The sequence below is a fragment of the Talpa occidentalis genome, unplaced genomic scaffold, assembly GCF_014898055.3.
Source record: "Talpa occidentalis isolate TD23 unplaced genomic scaffold, MPIMG_talOcc4v2.1 talOcc4.9, whole genome shotgun sequence".
Classification (NCBI taxonomy): Eukaryota; Metazoa; Chordata; class Mammalia; order Eulipotyphla; family Talpidae; genus Talpa; species Talpa occidentalis.
In genome coordinates this window covers 83269324-83293371 of record NW_023605305.1, presented here as the reverse complement: position 1 = coordinate 83293371, position 24048 = coordinate 83269324, and the positions used below count along the sequence as shown (strand labels likewise).

The 24048-nt window shown below is 41.0% G+C and overlaps 1 long non-coding RNA gene across 2 annotated transcripts in view; it reads right to left on the bottom strand.

The window, feature by feature from the left end:
* LOC119236391 (uncharacterized) overlaps positions 1–24048 on the bottom strand; it is a 119759-nt gene that overhangs the window by 37637 nt on the left and 58074 nt on the right. Inside the window, exons 3-4 of one of the 2 annotated variants that reach the window (XR_008550156.1) lie at positions 21825–21950; positions 13387–13474 (exon numbers count right to left, since the gene is read on the bottom strand). This is a non-coding gene — a long non-coding RNA (uncharacterized LOC119236391). The remainder of the gene's footprint in view (positions 1–13386; positions 13475–21824; positions 21951–24048) is intronic. The other variant, XR_005123045.2, reaches the window with a different exon arrangement.

The window sequence follows — 24048 nt, the reverse complement described above, 5'->3', positions numbered from 1 at the left end:
TCCTCAGAGCCTAGCACTCTTCCCAGTTTGATGTATGTCCATGTATATAGATAGTCCTATACTTAAGTTTATTAAAATATTATTGTATTGTAATTCAAGCCATCAGTATTTACCAAATAGTAAGTATTTACCGTGTAGTAAGCACCTATATGCCAGGGGCCGTCCTAGATGCTGGAAATAAAACAGTAAATGAGACAAATTCTTCAAAACTTCACTCAGTGAAGATGTGTCTGTTTGGCAAACTATAAATCAGAGACATACAGCAGGGGAGCGGGGAGGAGAGGGATCAAAACGGGGGAGGGAAGAGCACAAGAGACTATAGTGACGGTTTGCAGGTGACTCGATGGTGGGAATTTTGTGGGGATTACACCTGAGGGGAGAAATCAAACAATGTACAAAAATGAACAAGGATATAAAAAGAAATAATATTTTTTAAAAAAGAGAAAAGAAAAGCTAACATGTATAAAATCTTTAAGAAAAAATTAAATTAACAACAAAAAAAAATGTATCTATTTTTCATGTCTTGAAGAGCTACTGCTTTCTCTTCAATGACTTTCTGTGATCATAGTGTTTGGTTCCCACCAAACATGTGTTTTAACAGACATTTGAGTTCTAGTTTTGCACCACAAACCACACACTAGATCTCCATGCACTTCTTTTAAAGATGTCCTATGGACATTCGGATGTTCTGTGGGATGGCTTCCTGAAGAGCGGGCCAGAACATGCCTTTCCTTTGTATCCTCAACACCCAGCATGGCTTTCTGCACCCAGGGTGTTTCCACAGCTGTGATCTGTCTCCCCAGCCCCCCATACCTGATCAAAAACTCTTGACCTCTCAGCAGGACTGTTGTTGTTGTTGTTGTTGTGTACACATTTCAGTAAGACTGAATTCTTGCCTTTGAAATAAATAAATGTGTAACCCTAATTCTATTTTGTAGATTTAAGTTATAATTCACTCCAGTTCATTAAAGGCTGCTTTTGGCATATTTGGCACCCACACTTGGCATATTTAATCTGTTCTCTTTATTAGTAAAAATCTGCTTTTAAGGAACAAGTGTTCAAGCTGGCTTTTGAAAGAGTCCCCAGAGCACTGCTGTGGATAAGCACTGACGTGAAGAAAATGCCACATTTACTATGTGAAATGACCAGTCGCCTATCCACCCAGGTCTTTGGCTGAGGCTGCCTGGGGACCAGTGCTCCTCGCCACCACCACTTCTGCGAAAGGAACAACAGGGAAGATGTCTTCTTCCCTGTCCACTCTCCAGGCCTATCTGTCATAGGCACCAGAAAATGACAAATTGCCACCATTGGTCTGTTTCTGTTGAATGGGACCTATGTGGCTATGGCTATCACCTAGTAATGAATGTGTTCTTTTTTGTCTTTTAATAATAAGAACTCTGTGCTTGTGGGCTGTAAACAGAACTTCAAAGGTATCCCCACCAAGTTGGGTACTCACCAACCATATTTTATAAAAAGCACAGAGTGTCAGTTAGGGATGACTGTGGGGGGAAAACTGTACTTCAGGGAATGTGTGATGTGAGCTTGGAGGAAGAGGTGCTCCTCCATCTTTAAGATGCAGCAATCACCAAGGACCGCCTGGAGCCTAAACATAGTTCAAGCACAGGGCAAAGTGAGCATGAGAGTAGCTGAGAATACTGCTTTTCAATTTCTTGAAAACACCCACAATAAGAAATATCTTTGACTTCATGACCCATGACCCAGTGTAAACACAGTTACGGGTGCAAAAATAATACCCTAACTCTATGGTATTTTCAACTCTCTTCCATTCATTCCATCTTAATTTTTAATGAGATCCATGACTTCCTGAATAGATTTCAGGACTCACTGGTTGATGATTTATTGTTGATGACTAGAAGCAATCCATTGAAATTAGAAGAACTGTCAACTTCATGAAAGGACACTCAAGCACATAATCATGACAAGCCTCAAGTTTTAATGTCACAAAGACCTGGGTTTAGTACCAGCTCTATCAGAGACCTGGTATTTAGTACAAGTATGTAACTTGGGAATGGTGCTTAAGTTTCATAAGCCTCTGTTGTCTTCATGTAAAAAATAAGGATAATAATAGTATCTATTATATAATAAGCTTCCAAGTGACAGCTGCCATCACCAACATCAGGAAGATGACATGGCGATGTAATTATTCATCTTGAAAAAATGTCCCAGAAGTGGAAACAAAATCCAGAATTCAAGAACCTCCTATGTAGGTGTCACTCTATTAATGAATTACAGTCATTCAAATAAAGGTGTTCTAGAACAATAGTGATCATATTTACCAAATTCTGAAAGGCAGAGTTTACAATACTTACACAAGCCCATATACATATGTTTATAGCAACATAATTCACAATAACCAAGAGATGAAAACAGCACAAATGGCCATTAACAGATGATAGGCAAACAAGCACACACAGGGAGTATTATTTAGCCACAAAAAGGAATAAATATTAATACAAGATACAATGTGGATGAAACCCCATGTCACGCTCAGAGAAAGAAGCCAGACACAAAAAGTCACATAATGCAGGACTTCACATATATGAAATATCCAGAAGAGATAAAGCCATAGAGAGAGGACACAGAGTGGAGGTTGCCAGGGGTTGAAAGGAAGTGAGGGGAGAGAGAAAATGTTCAGTGGGGAAGGGTTTCACTGTGGAGTTATAGCAGTGTTGTGGAACTGGATAGAGATGGTGGTTACACAACACCATGAAGACTCAATGTTACCGAATTGTTCATTTTAAAATGGCTAATTTTATGTTATATGACTTTCACCTCAATAAATTATTTTTTTTAAAGAGAATACCTAGATGGCTAGTCCTAATGTCTAAGTGATTCCCAGGGCCCAAAAAAGGGACACATTTTTCAGAGCTCTGAAGACAAGGGGTAATATGGACTCATTTTCCACTCCACCTTCACTAGTTAAGCAACTGTCAAGAACAAAGGCCACATCTCCGATACCAGGCACACAAATGCAGTGCTGCCTCACAAGTTGATTGCTTCTAGAGAGGAGCTTTGAGAAAAAGTTGAGGAGGAACTGTCTATCTATGAGACTGGAGAGATTCCATGAAAAAATCTGGATGTCTAAGCAGGCAATGGTTCAGAGGAAGCAGCTATGGAGATTACTAAGAAGCTGGGGAAACAAGGGAAGAAACCCCTGAAGAAGAGAAGCAGTTGGCTCCATCTTCAGAAAGGAACAAGCAGAAAACAAACAAAAATCCCAGGAGATTCCTCAGGAGAACAGAACAGAAGAACTCTCTCCTCCAAACCCAAGAAAAAGAAAACTTTTTCCAAGGAGCAGTGAGTTAGTAGTGATGCTAAACAGACAGCTTCCCCCAAAGAGGGACCATTTAGTAATCGAAAAGAGGCAGGAAAAAGGGTAACTACATGGAAAAGAGGACATACTCTTCTAAGAAGAAACTGCTCAACAGCAGACACAAAGAGGCTATAGGAGCAGCAACCCCAAGACAAGAAAAAGTTCCAAAATTACCCCAAGAACACTGGACTGGACACTTCCCTTCTAGGGTATATACCCCATGGCTTAATAAATCAAGTATATAGCTAACATTGCTTAGGTAGGTCATACAGTGGAGAAACAACAATATCTTAGACCAGTGATAGAAATCAGCATTACCTGTGAGCATCACATATTTCTAGACAGGACACCCTGAGACAGAGCACCCATGCAACATTCTGCACAAGAACACATAACCTGAACATATTCAAGATAAGATATCAGATGGACCCATACTGAGGGACGTTCACATAAGGGACCTATATTCTTTCAGAATGTCAATGCCATAAAAGACAAAGAAAGGTTATAAGAGCAGTTTCAGGTTAAAGAAGACCAAAAATTCATGACCAGGAATATTACATGTGACCCTTGACTAGACCATGGATTAGAAAGAAGAAGAAAAAATATTCTAATGAATAATATTAGGATAACTGACAAAAAATGAAATGTGGACCATAGATGCTAATATTGTACTAAATACCTTTCCTGAATTTAATAACTGCAGTGTGGCTATGTAAAACAAATCCTTGTTTTTAGGAAACAAGCACTGAAGTACAAAGAAGTAAAGGGACCTGAATCATGCAGTCTCTGACCAGATGGCTAAAAAAATTAGTAATTTTCTCTATATATGTATAGACGTATATTCACAGAGAGAGAGAGAGAGAGAGAGAGAGAGAGAGAGAACAAGAGTAAGTATGATAAAGCAAATATAGCAAAATGTTAAAAATTTGTGAATCTGGATAAAGGGTATTCAGGTACTCCCTATGCTAGCACCTTTCCTGTAAGTTTGAAATCATTTCAAAGTAAATAAACAAAGCTATAGGAAGAGGAAATGAGGAGCAGCAGACATGAGTCAAGTTTGGCCTAAAGTCAGTCACTGTTGAATCTGGGTAAGGAGTAGATGGTGTTCCTTATACTCTTCTCCCTGCTTTGGCATATATTTTAAAAGCAAGTCATAAAGCATGAATAAAATGATTGCTTTGTAAAATGTGGCATGTCTGCACATGTATGTGAGCACATATGTGAACAAGTGTGAATTGTTTAAGTATGCCAGAGGATATTACTTAGGATATTTGCTAGAGAGTTGTTAAAAACAAGACAATAAACAGAGATGGCTATGCTAACCCCCACATCACCAAATCAAGACTTAACAACCATTTCAGCTTTCACAGAAATGGATTCTTAAACCAGTCAACCAAGAATGGCTGGATCAGCAGAGAGACCTCAGCCACCCTCTATGGCAAAGTAACTTTGTAATAACCAATCATGTTTTTTGCCTAGTATGGCTTCCTTTCCTCTGCTCCCTTCTGCCCATAAAAGTCTTTCATTTTGTAGAGCATCTCAGACCTCCTTTCTATCTGCTGACAGAATTTTGACCAATTCAAATTTCGTTTTTGCTCAAATAAACTCTTAAAATGTCTAATATTCCTAGTTTTCTCTTTTAACTGGTTTCAGAGTGGCCCTGAGAAGGAGACTTGTGAAGGACACAGGTTTTAGAGTCCAACTACATGAATTCAAATCCAAACTCTTCTTCCTCTTAGGAGGAGCTGAAATTTAATTGGGAAATTTACTTTACCCCCCTCATTTCTCCACTCCCCCATTCCTAAAATTGTGGATGATGATAGGTTGTGTGTATTAACATATGGAAAGTATTTAGGTCAATGCCTTGCACTATTTTTACTATTATTTCTAATAATAAACCCATTTCTAGTAGCAACATCATGAATAATTTTATTCCTTTCCTTATTATCTGAATTTTATTTTTCAGTGACTTTGTAACTGAAAAAAAAAAAAGAACTTTTTTGCTTTAACAAAATAGAGAGGAAGGAATGAGGGAGAGAGGGGAAGAGGAAGATTTGCTCTTTGGGGATAATTCCAGGTTCCCCTATACCTGAACTGTCTGGTTTCATTGGATTATTTTAAATTGCTATTATTTGAAGCAGGCTAAAGGGGATTTTCCCCCTAAAAAATGAAAAATTCTTTTGTAATGCAATTGGTCTTTCTCTGGTATATTCATTCCCTAATTTAGGGATGGGAAGTTTCTTAAGGCAGTGCAAACATGAGTGGTTATGCAGATAAGAGTAATCTTTATTGTTTGTTAACTTTAGTATTTATCTTCTTTAAACACATGAAGTTGAAAGAACAGTATAATAAACACTTCTGTAGACATTACTTAATTCAACTATGATTAACATTTTACCACGTTTGCTTTCTCTTTTATGAAAAATAATAGACAAAGCCCATATTGAAGTGAGGTCACAGGGTTACATGAGTTCTTCCTTTTGCACAGTCAACAAACTACAGCCCCCGGCATGCTTTACAGCTCTGAGGAAAGCCATATTGCTTCTCTATCCTATAGGAAATAAAAAGAAGGTCTTTCAGAGGAGATATGGAGCTTGAGGGTATTTGATTTGGGGTAGAGGGTCTCCCATGAAAGACACACTTTATAATCTGCTACTTTCTATTGTTTGTTTCCCAATAAACCCATTTTACTGATTGCTTCTGTTTGAAGTCAACACATACATACCATAAATAGACATTTTTTTTATGAACCAATGAAGTCCCAGTCATCATCCCATTTTGCCCCTAAAATGCTTCAGTATGACTCACTGAAAATAAATGGTGTTCTCCGAGATAACTACAACAGTATTAGATAACAGTAATTACATACTCACATCAGTAAACATTGCTACCCAACTACTTATTCATTCCACAAGTATTTACTGAGGATTTACTATCATTGAGTTAGAGTGATAAGCAAAGTAAATATGAATAATGCTTGTGGAGCAAGAGACCAACATTTTGAATAGTCATATATCAAATCACTATATAGAAAGTTGCAAAGTTGGTAAGTGTCATCAAGTGCCACAGTGGATTTTTCTTAAACTTACTTCTGATTTTTTACTGCTAATAAAAATGGCTAACACAGATTAGAAGTTTTCAGTTCCAAAGGATAGAAATTTGATTAAGATAAAGGAGAGATTCATTGGCTCTCTCTAGGTACATCCAGAAATAGGAGCTTAAGTGAGAACTCTGAATTTCCAGACCCCTCTCCCCTTCTCCGTGTTGACAGAATTCACAGGCATCCTTTCGGCATGTGACCAAAGAGGTGAACACTAGCAATTTACTTATATCAGCACCTACACAATTCTAGACCCAGGAGAGAGATGCCCTCTCTCCTATCATCCATGTACCAACTCAGAGAAAACCTGATTTGCTCAGCCTGGGACTAGGGCTCTTCTGAACCAATCCCTGAGGCTAAAGTAATACAGTGTTCCCACTGGTCAGTCTGGATGCTCTGCTTGCCCACTGTGCATGGGAGACACAGGGGTTGATTACAAAATCTAAAGAGTGGTCTAGTATCAATGTAAGAGGTGCTGAATATCAGTGTCTGAAATTCTTCCTCTGCACAGTTCTGGCACACAGAGAAAGACCTAAAGGATCGAAGGCCTTCACAATACATAGCACTCCAAACCAAATTTGGGCAAGTGGGAAATAGGAGGTAATGCTGGATCCCAGCTTGGTCTATGTCTTAGCAGGCCAAGTCCACCAGAGGTCAGGGCAGAGCACAAAGCAAAATTTGTCCATGGGGTGCCTCTGATCCTGCTCAAATCAGTAACTCTTGCACACCAAGGCTATAGCCTCCAGAAACAAAACCTAGGTTGCTGCAAGGCAGCACTTCTTCACTTCTTCACTAACCAAACACTCACCTGATCTGTAGATATGCTGGCTTGCTGTTTCTCCCATCCCACAAAAAAAGCACAACAAACTTGCGGACATTATTTTATGGTTTACTCAACACCTGGAATAGACCCTCCTCTGAAAATGAAGGTTCAGGAAACATTTCTTGACTGAACCTGTGATTGAGTCCAGTTTCCCACATAGAAAATGAGATGGACAGAGGTCATGACACTAACATCGGCTACATACACTGCACATTACCACATGCTGGCCACACTGCAAAGGGCTGTAGAGGGCAGATAGCTTTCAGCTATGACATGACCTCAACCATTCTGAGGACCTCAGCTATCCAAAGTGATGTTTTTGATGTCAAAATTCCTCTTATATCAATGCATTAATTTAAGAGATTAGAACCTTTCAAAATACCCTTTTTTGCTGCAGAAACATTTATTCAAGTGAAATTTCACCTGGAAGCCCTAATATGAAAACTACTATGCAAGAGACCATTTAAAAAAAAAGACTCCAACAAATTTCAAGAACAGAAATCATAGAGTATCATCTCTTAACTCACAAGATAATAGAGTTAGACATTTGTAAAAATAGATAAAGAGACATTTTGTAGTATTCCAGCAAATAACTATGGGATTTATTTTTATTTATTATTTTTTTAAAGACTTATTGATTGATTGATTGATTGATTTATACATACATACATACAAGCACTGGGTACAGTCAGAAGCGTGGGAGGGTGGGAGAATTCACCAGAGCCAGAGCGGGGAGCAGAGCAGGCAGAAGGACCGAAGTACACTGCCGAGGGGAGCAGCGGGCGGCAGGAGAGGTCTGCATGCCAGGTAGGACCCTCCTCCAGTGGCCGGGGAGCAACCGGGGATCGAACCGGCGCTGCAGAGGCTGCGGGCAGCTTCGCAACCCAGTACTCAACCGCTGCGCCACGGAGGAGGCCCAATATGGGATTTATTATACTTCTACTTGCACAATTTAATGAATGTAGGCTTGGAAGTGTGCTAACATCACCCGAACAGACCTTCAGACATCATGCACCTCCTGAAAAGAATAAACTATCACCCACAAAATAATCTCACCCAGAATTTCTTAATCTTCTCAAACTTCGAGATTTCACTACAAATGTATGGGAAATACAGGAGACCTACACCACAGGAACACAGTCAGCAAAATCCAAACAATAGGGAACTAAGAACCTGAATTCCTCAGAAATAAATTATGATAAGGGTTAAAGAAAATGAAGTGGAAAGTGATCAATTGAAAGAGGCTTAAAAGACATTCAATGAATGTATGGACCTGTTTTAGATCTTGATTTTGGAAATAAAATCTGAAAAACCAAAAATTTCAAAATTCATGAGACAATTAAAATATTTAATGAATACATGGTGATATTGAGAGCTCATGGTTTTTGGAATACTATTTTAGCTACAGTTTTATAGAATTGTTTATTTTACCAACACAGACTGAAATATGAATAAAATAAAAGAATTCAACGAGAATATACATTTAAAATCCACACATATTTGGACATAAAAAAATACAATGAGCCAAAAATTATTACAATTTTTCAAGCTAGAAATGAAAAAGGCACTGAAGTTTCTTATAGCTTTTAATTCTAATAAGGTAAATATCGAGAGCTATCACCCACATAATAAGCTTTTGGGAGTTCATAATTTTTAAAAAACTATAGGATTCTTCATACCCCCAAAATGAGGAAACTATTGTGGATTACCAGCAGTACTACAGGTGGCTTCTTGCTCTGATCTCATAAGGAGCCATTATTATGGCATTCTGAGTACCTATCTATTGAAGGCACTGGTGGAGCCTAGATTTGTGTTCCTTCTAACTTAGGAGGCTGGTTTTTAATGATCTGAGGGACAGCAGACCAAAATTTAGCTTGTTTTCTTTTTAGTGTTGTGCTGTCTGTGTATTTTGTTTTGTTACTATCTTTTTCACTCTTTTCTCTCATTTTTTGTTTTTGTTTTTCTTTTTTTAATATTTACTTTTCTTATTTTTCTTTATTCTATTTTTCTTTTCTCAATTTTTTCTTTTTTCTTTCTGACTTTCTTTTCTTTTATTCTTACTCTCATTATTTAGTTTGCCACTGTGTTTTTATTCCATTATAAAGAATAGTTCATCAGGTGGCCTTTGAGAATGATTTTCTTTGAAGATGACCTGGGTCAGCTTCTCACCATTTTCCACAGGTTGATGTTGACCTTTGGATACCTTGTCTTCAAGGCCAGCAGTAAATCCTTCATGCTGCAGGAGCTTTCTGCCATCTCTGCTGCTGAGGAGACCATGCTGGCAATAATGATCTTCTCAAGACCAATAGCAGGAGCACCTTCACCATGGTGAAGGGAATAACATAGCCCGACTTGGAAGGGGTGGTGGTTAAGGTCACTGACAAGACTCAACAGAATTCCTCCAGTCTCCAGGGACTATCCTACAAAGTGAAAAATCTCGAAGACTTTGGATCTGACAGATTATCTGACATGATAGACTGAAGACAAGACTCCTTGTCATGGAGTACACAAGAGACAGAGAACATCAAGTGACTTATGGCATGATGCAACTAAAAAAGATCAAAGTGAAACTCCACCAGGGAGTATCTGCTATACATTATTGGCACCAGAACTTTATTGTCCTTAGAGAATTCAAAAACCAACTAATTTTTTACCAAAGATTTATTTATTCATGCATACAAGAACCGGGGTACAGGCTACACGTGCAGGAGGGTGAGGGAATTCACCAGAGACAGAGTGGGAAGCAGAACATGCAGATCTATTAAAATACACTGCTGAGGGGAGCAGCAGGCGAGGCAGGAGAGGTCTGCCGTGTCATGTGGGTATCTCCTCGGCTGGCCAGAATCTAACCTGCATTGCAGAGGCTGCAGACAGCCTCTCAGTGCTGCACTTGCAACTGCCTGTGCCACCAGGGAGGCCCAAAAACCAACTCTCGGATGCAAACATGAACATGAATGTGGTAGATGACAGCTTCAGCAATAATCAGCCCTACTTTATGATGGACAGTGTAACTCTTCCAGGGTCAAAAGTACAATGGAGCCTGGGTATTATCTGCAGTGAATCCTTGCCTTAGATGGGCAGAATTTCCAAGGAGCTGTAGAAGTGAGTACTGGGAAGAATAGAACATATTCCCTTTCACTTGTCCATAGAATGTGAAAAGCAGATCAAGAAATTTCTCATTCTCAGTCCCAGCAAGAGAGGCACTCTATACAATGATGAAGGATCCAAGGATGAGCGTGGTTCATGAAGGATGAGGATCTAAAGCCTTATGCAGAGTCACTCTCTGACTATAAGGACCCCCTACAGGCTGAGTTGAAGGCATCCATGGGTTACATACCAGAAGAGATCTGGGTCTCACTGATAGGCCAGAGGTACAGAGGTGATGATGATCTATCAGCTCATGGGCTACCTGAGATCAAGTTGCAGGTCTACACCCTCAGCTTGAGGTGCCTGCAGATCTGACCAACAGCAACACTCCCTCCCATCCCACAAGCTAACCCAAGAACTGAGTTCAGTGAGCCTGGCATTCCCACCTTTAATTGCTATATTAGTTTGTTAGGGTTGCCATGATAAAATACCACAGACTGAGTGAAATAAACAAATTCAGTTCCTCGGAGTTCTGGAGGCTGAAAGTCCAAGATCAAGGTGCTGTCAGGGAAGGTTTCTAATGAGGCCTCCTCCTGGCTTATCAATAGTCACCTTCTCACTTGTCCTCACATGGTCTCTGTGCCTGTGCTTCCTTAGTATCTTCTCTTACTAAAACACAAGTCATATTAAATTAAGGCCCCACATTGTGATCTTACTGAAACTTTATTACCTCTTTAAAGACTTTATCTCCAAATACAGTCACATGGTGGGGTTAGGATTTCAATATATGAATTGGGGCGGAGTGGGAGACATAGCAATTGCTACACTAGGGACACTCAAAGGAAAAGGGAGATCCTGAGGAGGATCAGGAGATAGAGCAGAAGAACAGAGGAGCACAGTAGTCAGTATGCTTGCTAGCCCCCTATCCTGCCTTCAGTGGAAGAGGCCATCTCTGGTCTCATGAACACAAATCAGAGCAGGAAGTCTCTTTTTGTAGGGCCAGCCTTGGCCAGGCCTCCATGCAGAAGGACAAAGACAGCTTAAACATGCCTAGCTCAGGCCCTCCAGGGCTTCTCCTTGTGTTACAGTCTCTCTGATGTTACCTAGTCTGCACCAGGAATCAAGGAAGCCTGGGTGCAGCTGAGCTGGGTAAACAATGTGCCTTGTGGCTTGTCCCTCCACCATCAATATCAGCAGCAGTGCTAGGACTGATGATGGAGCCAAATTTCCCCCAGGGTGCATTCCAAAGAAAATATCACACATGCTGAACAGTTCCAGCAGGAGTGGGACCAGCATATTTTCCCCACTGTGACCCCAGACTCCCCCTCAGGCAATGTCACAAACATTACTGCATCACAGGAGACTCCTTCAGCAAGTTCTTCAAGTTTATCTGGAGACATCTTTGTTTTAGAGTTGCCTGAAAGAATGTAAATGAACCTAAAGTCAAATGCTAAGTAAAGATGCTCAGACCTGGAGGCCAAGTCATACTCTTTACACTTTACATTGAGTATGAAGATCACAAGGTCCAAGGAACCCAGCAAAGTGATATGAGAATTCCATAAGGTGACCCACACAAGCAGCTGCCCATGGGAGTGGAACAAGAAAAAGTATGGCTGGGTATGAATGACACCAAGGACCAGAAAACCTTCCTGCAGCAGAAGTGGGGGGTATGTGAAAAGTGAGGGGTGGCCTCTCAACAGGACCCATTTAAACATTTACCCAGCAGTTGCATGGCCCTCAAAAGCACTGCCTCTAAAACAATCAAGGAGTTAAGTTTTATCAAGTTTGATAAGTTTTATCAAATTATGGCCTTTGGATGACTATGATGTGTTAATGCAGGTTCATCAAGAGTAACATTTACCGTTCTGGTTGGAGATGTTGGTAATTGAGGAGTCTGTGCATGTGTGGGGGCAAGGACTATATGGGAAATCTCTATACCTTCATCTCAATTTTTATGTGACTCTAAAATGCTATTTAAAAATAGATGATTTTTTTTTTTAGGCTGCCAGGAACCACCTGGTAGATACAAGGGTTGCTGGCTGGTCCCACCTGCTGGCCTGCCACTCAGCCCGACCCCACACACCCTAAATCACAAAGTAACATATCACATCAGTTGTGAAGGAATAATTGTTTAAAAAAAAAAAACCTCAATCCCTATTTAAAAGAGGAAATTGGATTCCTGCTTCACGCTATATCCAAAACTGAACTCCAGAGATTCTAAGGAGATAAATATGAAAACAACTATTTTTACATAGAAAACTAAATGAGTTATTTTTTGGTTTCTGTGTGTGTGTGTGTGTGTGTGTGTGTTTATTTATCTTGGGGTAGGGGTGATTTCTAAATAAACCATAAAAAGCATCTGGCTAACAAAAAATGAATTTATAAATTTGCCTCTCTAAAAAAAAAAAAAAAAAAAAATTAAGAACTTGATAGTCATCAGAAGACACCTTTAAAAAATTAAAACCTGCCTAGCTAGCTCAGTCGGTAGAGCATAAATTATAGACTTAGAGCAAACGTTCTCAGTACACTCAATCAACAAAAAGTTAGCATCAAGAAGAATCCTATGCAGCAATTAGAAAAACATAACTAATTGCAGAGCTCAGCCCACTTTTGCTTAAAGGGTCAGATAGCAAATTTTTAGTCTTTGAAGGCTATCTGGTCTGTCACAAGTACTCAACCCAGCCATTAGTACTCAAAAGCAGTCAAAGAAAATACATAACATAATTACTTTGTATGTGGTGAGAACACTTTCTTACTCTCCACAACTTTCAGGTATATAATACAGGAATGTTAACTCTAGTCACCATCCTGTACATTACATGAGGTGATGGAGATATTAGCTAACCTTACAGTACTCATTTCACAATATATACATGAGTCAAATCATCACACTGTGCACCTGCAACTTACACAATATTATATGTCAATTATATCTCAAACAGCTAGAAAAAATACATAACGCATTAAATGTGTTCTAGTAAAACTTTAATAAACTCAAAAAGCACTTTAAATGACTCTAATAAAACTCTTCATAAAACTTACCTCACAAAGACAGTGGCTAGTCCAATGATTTTCGTTTGCCAATCCAATTGTCAAAGGATTTGGACTGAATTCTTTTAAATCAAGTTAACTGTAAAATAAAATACTCCAAAACTTGGTGACATAAAACAACAAATACGTCCTACTTTGTGGGTCTACTAAGCAGTATGGGTGTAGCCCACATCGGCAAATCTTTTTTGTGAACTGCAACATGGCTGGGACTGGAAGTACGAGGGCATAATATATTAAAGGGTCAGATAGCAAATTTTGATCCCCTCAAAATTCCTATGGTAAAACAATCCCCCGTGCAATGGTATTTGGAGATAGAGCCTTTTGAGAAGTGACTTGTCTATGGGTGACGCCCTCAGGAATAGAATTAGTACCCATAAAAGAGAGACCTGGTATTTTGTTTGGTTGGTTTTTATGTTGTTCTTATTTAGGTTTTTTGAGAAACATTTCCTTTAGTTAAAAGAGACCTGTTTAGAGAAAGAGTGCTTCTGAGTATCTCCTGTTGTTTCACACTACAGTTCATCTGTTTTGTTTTGTTTTTTTAATTATTTTTGGTGTGTGTGTGTAGGTCAAAATGCAGGGGGTAAGAGGATTTACCAGAGACAGGGTAGGCAACAGAACAGGAAGATCTACTGAAATACACTGCTGAGGGGAGCAGCGGGCGAGAGGAGAGGTCTGATATGCCATATGTGAGTTAGATCCCTGGCCAGGGATCATACTCAGGCCATAGTGGTGATAGTGCTGAGACAACCCTGAGGCCACCAGGGAGGCTCCACTACTACAGTTCATCTAACTTCATTTCTAGCATCAGATGTAGGGGGGAGATTTTAGTGGTGGGTGTTCTATAATTAAACTTGATATTGACCTTACTCCCTGGAATCAGCATCAGAGGCCACAGTTCAAGGGCTTGGTCCTACAAGACTGTACCCCCAGCCCCCACTTCAGAGGCCAATCTCAAGTCCAGGTTGTTACCTTGCATCTGACCAAAAGGTCAATGCTCCCATGACCTGCTCTTTGGGTTCAACTAATCTGTTAGGGAAACTCACAGAACTCAGGAAAACAGAGTACTTACTAGGTTATCAGTTTATTTCAAAGAGTATTATGGATATGAATGAACAGCCAGAAAAGGAGGTATATAGAGTAAGGTCTGGGGGCAATGTGAGCACAAGATCTGTTACCACTGAGTTTTGGGTGCACCACCCTCCCAGCACATGGGTGTTTTCTTGCTCATCAACCTGAGAGATCTCTGAGCCCCATTCTTAATTCTAATCACATGGCTGGTTCTCCTTGCATCCTTAGGAATTTCCATAAAAAGTTGCCTCACTAACATAACAAAAGATACCTTTATGGCTCTTACCACTTCAGAAATACCAAGGGTTTTAAAAGTGCTGTGCCAAGAATAGGACAAAGATAAAATGTGAAACTATTACAAATCACAGCACAAAATCCAAGAGAGCTCCCTCACTCTGTCTGCCATGGACAACATGGGGAGAAGACCAAGATCATCAGGGAGAAGACCCTGAATGAGGGTCTCACCAGATTCTGAATCTGCAGATCCCGTGATCTCGGCTTTCCTAGCAGTAAGGCCAGCGCAAAATAAATTTCTGTCATTTTTAAGCCACTCGGGTCTAGTATTTTCTCATAAGAGCTGGAATGACTCAGAGTGGCTTTGCTCACATGCCTGTTGGTTGGTAGAATACTTAGTGCAGGGGCCTCCTCTGTGTTTGCTCCCCATGTTTTCTCACCTTCTAGAGGGCTGGTCGGGGCTTCTGCACATGGTGACAAAGGAGTCCTAAGAAGCAGAACCAAACAGTACACACACCCTTTCCAAGCTTCTACCTGGATCGCATCTCTTTATGTCCCTTCTACCAGAGCAGGTCACAATGCCAGGTCCAGACTTTAGGTGGAAAAATTGACTCCATCTACGGATGGAAAGTTAAAGCGGGAGCAAAGTCCCTGGCAAAGGGGAGTGTCATTCTGGGTGGGAGAGATGGACAGTCATTTCACCATCTGCCCACCTAGAAATATTTAAACAACAAAGATGCAAAGTCCTAGTCTTAGAAAGACTGATCAGAATTGGAAGGCATAATTGGAAATGCTTACTCAAATAAACAACACAATTTTGGGGGCCAAAACCAAACAATATATAACAAATTATTATACAAATTACAGAAAGCACCACAATAGTAAAAATGGAGGCATGGTTTTTAAAACTTGAGAAACACCAACCAGAGACTAGGAAGATTCCCACGTCCAGGTAGAGGTGGAGCTCAGAAGAACACGCTGAGCTGAGCCATTTCTCTTCAGCTCAGGGTCCAGAGTCCACACAGCCCTGGAAGAGTCACAGAAATGGTCTTCCCTGCCTGCATCCATCCTGGCTCGCTGGCACTTGGCAACCTGACAAGTGTTTTACATTCCAAAGGTCAGAGTCCCAGTGAATCTGCCCAGAGCCTCTGGTGAAGCGGGCATGAGTGGCAAGTCATGCCTGGATGCGCAGCTTGGCGTCTGTCCCCTGCCCTGCCATCTGACAGCTGTGGAAAAAGGGACCCAGAGTCCCAGCTTGGGCTTCAGCTCAGTGATGGCAGCCCTTTTGCTGAAGGTCAAACTCTAATTCTCCCTCTAGGGAGCCTGCTTGTTCTTGCTCACTCAGGTTCTCTCTCTTTCTCTCTCTCTCTCTCTCTCTCTCTCTCTCTCTCTTTCTGTCTCTCTCTCTCTCTCTCCCCTTCCCTCCTTCCCTCTCAGCAGCAGGTCCATCCAAATAATTGTCTTTTTCTACTACTTTATGCTTTACAGCATCCAAACATTGCTCCTTTCACACTCTTATTTGCTCCTCTCCAGTAGCAGCAGGAAGGTGGCAAAGAGAGCATGAGTATTCCTTTTGTAAGAAGAAACCAAGGCCCAGAGAGACCAGGAAATTGCATGTGGGGAGAAAGTAGACTGTGTGGCTGAGAAGAGTTGGACTCATGCCACTTCCAACTGTGGAACTTTGGACAAACTCAGCTATTTCTCTCTTACTGTTGTAAGAGAGAGGTAATACAACAGAGGTAATATATTTTGTGATTCACACAGGTTTTCGTGAGAACAAAGTGTAACAGGTAAGTAAAATGGCTGGCACAGTGAAACTTCAGTCTGTTTTTACCATTGTATTGCTTCTGCTATAATGGATGTGATTTGTATTATCTATTGTTTTCACATAACTTGTGATAACAAAGCAAGACTAGAAGGTACACCCGTGGGCCTGATATTTATTCTACCTACCTCTACCTCTCAATGAAGAAGGGGGAATCCTCTGACTGTGCTAAACCCCCCAAAGAGAAGCAAGCAATCCCATAAAACACTAATCTAGAAGTCTCCACTAGGCACATGTTGTTAAGAAAAATACTTCTTTTACTACTTGCTAAGACTCGAAAAAGAACCCTAGGCCCCAGCTTTTTCTAGACACATTCAAAACACAAGTGGCAGTGAAACCTGGGCTTGTCCTCAGATCATGGAGTGCCTTCCCTTCTCTGCCTCTCAGGCACATCCAGGAAAGTCAGCTCTTCTAGCCTTCAAAGCTCTTACTTAAGCTAGGAGTTTCAAATTATCCTCAACTAAACTTTCATCAAGTTGCTTGAAAATCACCAAAATTTAACTGAGTTCTTTTTTCCCCTCCCACTCTGAGTCATCATCATTGAACATACTAGTGAACAGGGAAAGCTTATAAGATTGGCAATATGAGGAAAGTAAAAAACTAAGTGTTCATGTGACCCTATCATTGGGCTGCCAACTGCTAGATTATCCATGGTTGAATCTGCCCACCAGGAAGAAAATGAGAGAGGTGTAGTTACAGGATACAAAAACAAACAAAACTTAGATGCAGAAAAGAATTAAATTTCAAATGCAATAGCAACTATATAGAAAAAAAGTCAAATGCCTGAGGAAATTGAGAGAGTCAGAATCCCTAGGAAAAGCATAGAACCGTAGCTGTGAAAGAAAAAGAATACAAAAAAATAACAGAAATCTACCTTCAATGCACTGTGTATGAGTAAAACACACAGTGCATACTGAGTCTTCCACTGCCGTTAGAGCAGACACAGATTGCTTTTGTCTCTAATTAACATCTGCCTGAGCCCAACATGATGTGTGAAGTCTCCTTTCTTTAATGCCTCTCACAAGCCACAAAAATATTGCAACCAGAATGAAGGATTACGGGTAGTTTCCAATAGCTTACTCTAAAGCATAGGCCGAGCTGTGTAGAAGGTATATGTGATAGGCATTTGAATTCCAAACACATTTACTAGGAACAGTTCTGTTATAGAGCAGAGCAAACAAATCCATAATGAGGAGATATTCCAGGCCAATTGTTTACAAAATATGCTTTTAGATTCTCTTCGTTTCTCTTTTGGAAAAATACTGTATTATTTTTAACATGACATAAGAAGCCATTGTCTTTTCTGCAACCGCTTATACAGCTTCTGGGGCTGCCCTCTCCTATGCCTTTACCCATTAGTCTGGCCACACTACATTAGAACCTTGTCTGCCATCCTTCAGAGCCCAGTTTCACCTGTCCTCTGAACTCTTTGAGAGGTGGAAAGAGAATGCCCACACTTCATTGCTCTACAGGTAACCTGAGCAAGAGCCTGCTCTTCCAATGTCTGAACTCACCAGTTCAGTCTCCATCTCTACAGAGACGGACTGTTTCAATAACCAAGTAACATTATCTGTGTGGCTACCTTGAGATCGAAAGAATGGGGAGTTGGGATGCATAATAAAAGCATATATGAGACTCTCATGGAATCCAAGCAAGATTGGGGAGAGACCAACGTAAGAAATGGAAAGCCATGTAGAACCCGAAGGTCATGCTCACCTATGTTCTATCACCAATTCACCCCAACATCTGCTTTGCTCTTTCATCACTAAAAAATGGCTTTTTCTGTTATCAGCATACACAGAGAAAGGGCAGAGTGGCACTGAAGGGACTCAGTCCCCCACAATTTCTGCACCAACAGGGCGGGAATCCAATCACATAAAAAAAGGAATTTTTTTAATCCTTTGTTGTCTCCCTTTGGGTCCCAATTCCAAGTTCCAGGGAAGGAATGAGATTGCACTGAGCAGTCAGGTGTGCACAGTGATCCAGTTTGCTAAGTTCAGAAGGCTGAGCCTACAAGGTTCAATCAGTGGGACCAGTGGAGAGGGGCAAAAGAGAAGAGGGAAACATGAGCAAAGCAGACATCCCAAAAGTCACTCCTACAGAGACACTGTGCTCAATAAAAGGGAGGGATGGAAAGGAGGAAAGTGAGAGGGAGGAAGGGAGGAAGGGACAAAACCAAATGCATTTGTGAGGCTTCCCCATGGTGGTAGGTCAAACCAGAAAAGTGGGAACTTGGTGTCTTAGAGGGAATGCCATGAAATCCATGGAAGTGACATCATGGACATAATTCCACAGGTGACATCATGGACATAATTCCATAATCTGCATGTAAGTAGACAATAATGTGAACTCTGACCTTGAGAACATACATGCTAATCAGTAGCAGGGATCTGCCACTTAGGGAGAATCAAAAATAGGGAGAGTTTGATTTTTACTTTATTATAATAAGTCTTTTTCCTGGCCCCTTATTTAGGTTTTCTAAATTCCTACTATGAGTGAGACCAGAGACACACTATGGGGGGCGGGGAGGGAGTAGGATCAAAACAAGGGTGCTGGGAATTGTATGGGGACTATAACCAAGATGAAAATGCATACAATGTGTAAAAATGAAAAATGATGTAAAAAATACATAAAATAGGGCCTCCCCGGTGGCACAGCGGTTGAGCACTGGGTTGCGAGGCTGCCCATAGTCTCTGCAGCACCGGTTCTATCCCCAACTGTCGGACGAGGATCCCACATGGTGCGCAGACCTCTCCTGCCACCCGCTGCTCCCCTCAGCAGTGCACTTTTTCAGTCTGCCTGTTCTGCTCCCCGCTCTGGCTCTGGTGAATTCTCTCACCCTCCCGTGCTTCTGACTGTACCCCAGTGCTGTATAAATAAATAAATAAATAAATCTTTTTTTTAATTATTAAAAAATAAAAAATTAAAAAATTTAAATTTTAAAAATGAAATTATCACAAATACAATAAAAAATTGAGTATTTAAAAAAATAGGGCGAATTCACTGAAAAGCCCAAACCCAAACCAAGTACCTATCAGTGGCATCAGCTCCAAACAACTCAGGGATGTGTGATCACCCTGTTCAGTAAGCATCAAAACCTGCTGAGAGGCAGAGGAGAAAGGCTCTCTCACACTAAAGTGTAAATGTGTGCTCACAGCAGAGCACTAGTTGCCCTTGGCACATTAGACTGACTTCAGATTAAGTCTTGATATAGTCAAGGTCTTCCAAAGTGTGGTCCATGCCAGAATCTCAGCCAAGAAATCTGCATATTTAACAAGATCCCAAGAAGCTTCTCATACTAGGCTCCACTGTTAGTGGGGTAAGGAACCTCTGAATTTCCCCCAGTGATCCTTTTGTAGTGCCTACCACACTGTACCAGGTTTGGTCCCTATGACCAAGAGCATATAGCAGGAGTGGACAGTCTGCCACTTCCAAGATTGGGAATAAAATGATGGCGATCACTCTGTGTGTGTGTGTGTGAGAGAGAGAGAGAGAGAGAGAGAGAGAGAGAGACAGAGAGAGACAGAGAGACAGAGAGAGACAGAGACAGAGAAAGACACTCTCACTTCCTTGCTTTGCTTCTTCCTCTCCTTCTCCCCTTTCCCTCCCTCTCTCTTTTCTTAGACCATTCTTACTGGCAGACCCTGCCATGAGCAGCCCTGTGGAAAGCACCATGCAGCCAGAACTGAACCCTCCTGCCAACAACCATGAGTGAGCAGCCAAGCAGATACTCCAGCTCCTTCAGAAATGGAAGTACCAGCTTATAGCTTGACCAGGCAACCTAAGAGATTGAAATAGAGCCCCTGGGCTTAGCCATTTCCAGCCATTTCCAGAACCAGACCCTCAGAAACCATGCAAGATAATGAATACTCTTTGTTCTAACCTGTGGTGATGGGGGTAATTTATTTCACACAATAGACAGCAATAGAAATAGCTAGTCTCCAAAGATGGCTATGTGGTTCTTGTCCCCCTGTCATGCTCCTCACATCAAGAAATGGAGTCTATTTCCCCTCTATTTAAATTTGGATTGGTCCTACAACTGGTTGGAATCACAGAGGTTGCCAAAGTGACAGCTGGAACTTCTCAGTCAATATCTCACAGGACTAGCAACTTGGAATGCAGATACATGCTGTGAGCACCCAAACCACAAAGAGGGGCTATGAAGAGGGCAATCCAGATAGCCAGGCAACCTAGCTGCCCTCCCAACCTGCAATCAGCACCCTCCTGGCACCACGTGAGGGAAATGCCTTGCACATGCCCCCCCAGGGACCCAGATGACTGCAGGTCCCCCAGCACCACTTGAAGCAAAACTGCCCAATCAGCCCAAAGAATCAAGAAAAATAGTGAATGGTGCTTGTTATTTTAAGTCACTAATTTGGGAAGGGGTAGTATTTATGTAACCAAAAATGACCAAAACATACAGTCTGAGACAAATGAATCTATTTTTCAATGACTGGATTCTGAGTATCAGTCAACAAGTGAATATAGATATCCATTCCAGCAAAGAACAGATGCCAGGAAAGAGTGTCTTGCACCTTGCACTTCCTCCGCATCCACCATGAAGCTCTTTGATATTAGTACCCCCAATTTCACCCCTGCTTCTGATACTAACATAAAAAACTAACATTACTGAGCTCTACTTGGCACCAGGAACTGTCCTAAATACTTTCCTTCTCTCAATGTATAGCATTTTTAAAGCAGCCCTAGCTTGGTCCTGTTGTTGGCTCTGTTCTCTACGTAGGTAAACTCTGCCTGGAGAGGGTAAAGAAGTTGCCCAAGTTGGCACAGAACTAACAGGAGGTGGGTAGTCTAACTCCGTGTCATGTTCTTAACCACGATGCCACAATACCCTATCAGAGAGGTACCATTATCTCCATTTAGGGACAAGGAACCTGAGGTTTAAGAACAGTGAGTCCCAGGCATGAAGTCCACACAGCTAATAAAGGGATAAGCTAGAAGGAAATCTTCCTCTAACACCCATGTTCTTCAATGTTATTCTGCACTCCCAGATTTAGAGAACATGCAGACTGTAGCAGGGTCTGCTTCAGTCGTTGTATCCCATGTAGGCTCTGTTGTATCAGGAATTTTAGGAATAAGGCAGGTGAATCACACACCTGTGGGGTAAGCTCAGCAGTTCCTTAATCCTCCCCATTTCCCTTTTGGAGGAGATGATCACAACTTAGAAACATTCCTTGTGGTTCTTTAAATACTCTGCAAACAGCTGACCTATTTTCAGGGACTTAGAAGAAACTCACCAAATTTAGAAGTTCAGGGAAAAAAAAAACCTATTCAGCAAACTCACAGATCTGCAAGAGGAGACATTTGCTTTGTAACTCCTCTCATCCTTAAAATCCTTTGCTCTGTCCTTGTTTAAAGTGAGAACATCATCTTCATCCAGGAAATGTGAGGCTTTTTTAACATCCGTGTCCTACAAACAGTAAAGAAATAAAAGAAAGCAAAATTTCCCACATACTCTTTCATTTGATTCTCAAGAATTTCTTTTAACAGCAAGAAGTATTGTATATGTGTAACATGATAATTGTGAAGAATTTACTGTAGCATAATAATATGTTGAGATATTTCCTTGTGTATATTGGAAGGAATCAATGGTATTTACCCCTTTGGTAATGGGGAGGGAGACCTTTGTTCCAGGACTAAAAAGGAAAGCTGCCTGAGAGGAGGTATGTGAGGGTCCTGTATACAGCCCCAAATCAGACTAGGTGATTCCAAAGGCCTTGCCCAGGATAGAACCTTCAGGGGAGACTCATTCTAAATAAAGGCCATAAATACTCAACCAGCTAGCCAGAGCAGATAAGAGCAGAACAGTTAAGAGACAACTACTTCATTACGAGTTAGGTTTTCCAAAAGTGCAGAGAAGCGGACCTTGAGGCTGTGATGCTTTGAGGGTCATCAAGTAAGATTCCTTAAGCCTGAGTTGAACTCAAAGTCAGAACCTCTGAGGTGCAGGAATGATGGAGAACCTAAGGCCCCAGTGCTATGCGGACCTCAGCAATTATCCTGCAGTAGGGATAATTCAGACAGATGAAACCTGTCATTGTCCTGGACTGCATAAACCAGGAATCTCTAACCAGAAAAGGAGGCTCCACCACCCTCACCCACATATACACACAAATGACTGGTACTGTCTTCCTTGCAACTTTAGCAGGTGGTGGCCTGAGTTAGGTTTCGTATCTCCAGATTCATGGAAAAAAACATGGCATTGCTTGCCCTCCACTTTATGAAATAAACATGTCTTCTGCAACACATCTCTCTCTCTCTCTCTCTCTCTCTCTCTCTCTCTCTCTCTCTCTCTCATCACAAATGCTTGATTTCACTTAAATCTCAGATTCTTTGATATCAGCCTCTCCCCTTCTCTCCTACTCTGGGTCCTCTGACATCTTTCCCGTTGTACATTCTGTCCTTTAGGCAGATCATTTGTGTTTTCTTTACACATTTGCTTGTTTCAGCCTCTGTGGGGTTTCAGAAAATCATTATTTCCATGATGCAGCATTTTTTCTCCTCCAGGTCAACATTTACAGAAAGTATATTAGCTTCTGAGCATCGGTTGATAAACTAAGACCCGCAGATTAAATCCTGTCCACAGCCTGTGTTTGTGCATAAGGTTTCATTGGAATCCAGTCTCTCTCATTCAACCATGAATGATCTATGGCTTCCTGCACTGTCATGGCATATTTGAGTTTTGGCAACAAAGATCCTCAAAGTCTAAAAAAAGTTTCAGAAAATGTTTGCCAACCTCTGGTCCAGCAGAAGGAAAATACATGCTGTGCTACATATTATTAACTTGATATGATCCACTTTGAGTAATGTTTTGATAGAGGGCAATGCACAGTATTCTGGGAGCACCATTAGGTTTTAAAAGGTCCTATGTGCAAGGATTACAGCTGCCATCTAGATAAAGCTGTGCCTTCATGGTGTAAGTACTAAACAACTATTCAAGCTGTATTTAGTAAAAAAAAAAAATGAGAAGTTCTATATAAAGTAATGTGATGTTGACTTCTTCTCTGTCAGTCAGAATTTAACCACCTAACAAGCACTGCCATTATTATAAAAGAGAACATTTATTATGAGGTTTGTTGTAGAAATGATATTTTAGACAATTTTGGCAGTTGCTGGGGAAGAAAAGTTCTGGAAAATGTAACTGGAGCTTCAGGGGAAAGTCACAAAACAGTCCTCCTGAAACCTAGCCCAGGAGCTGAGCAGAGGATGGGGAAATTAGGAAGGTGCCTCTAATGCCTAAGTTGACATTGACTGTGATACCGCCTTCCATGTTAAATAACAAAAACCCTAATTAATTTTAAAGATGTAATTGACTTCATGAAATGGTTCGTGAATCGGGGAACACTCCATCTAGCAAGTAGAAAGGTATTCAGAAGAGCTGAACAAAATAAAAGTTAGTTTAGGCAGAAAGAGGGGAAAATAAAGGAATTATTTCAGGCTTAGGTAACCTACCCTGGAGGAATGAAACAGATCTTGTGACAGATTATCTCATGCTCCTTTGGAGAACG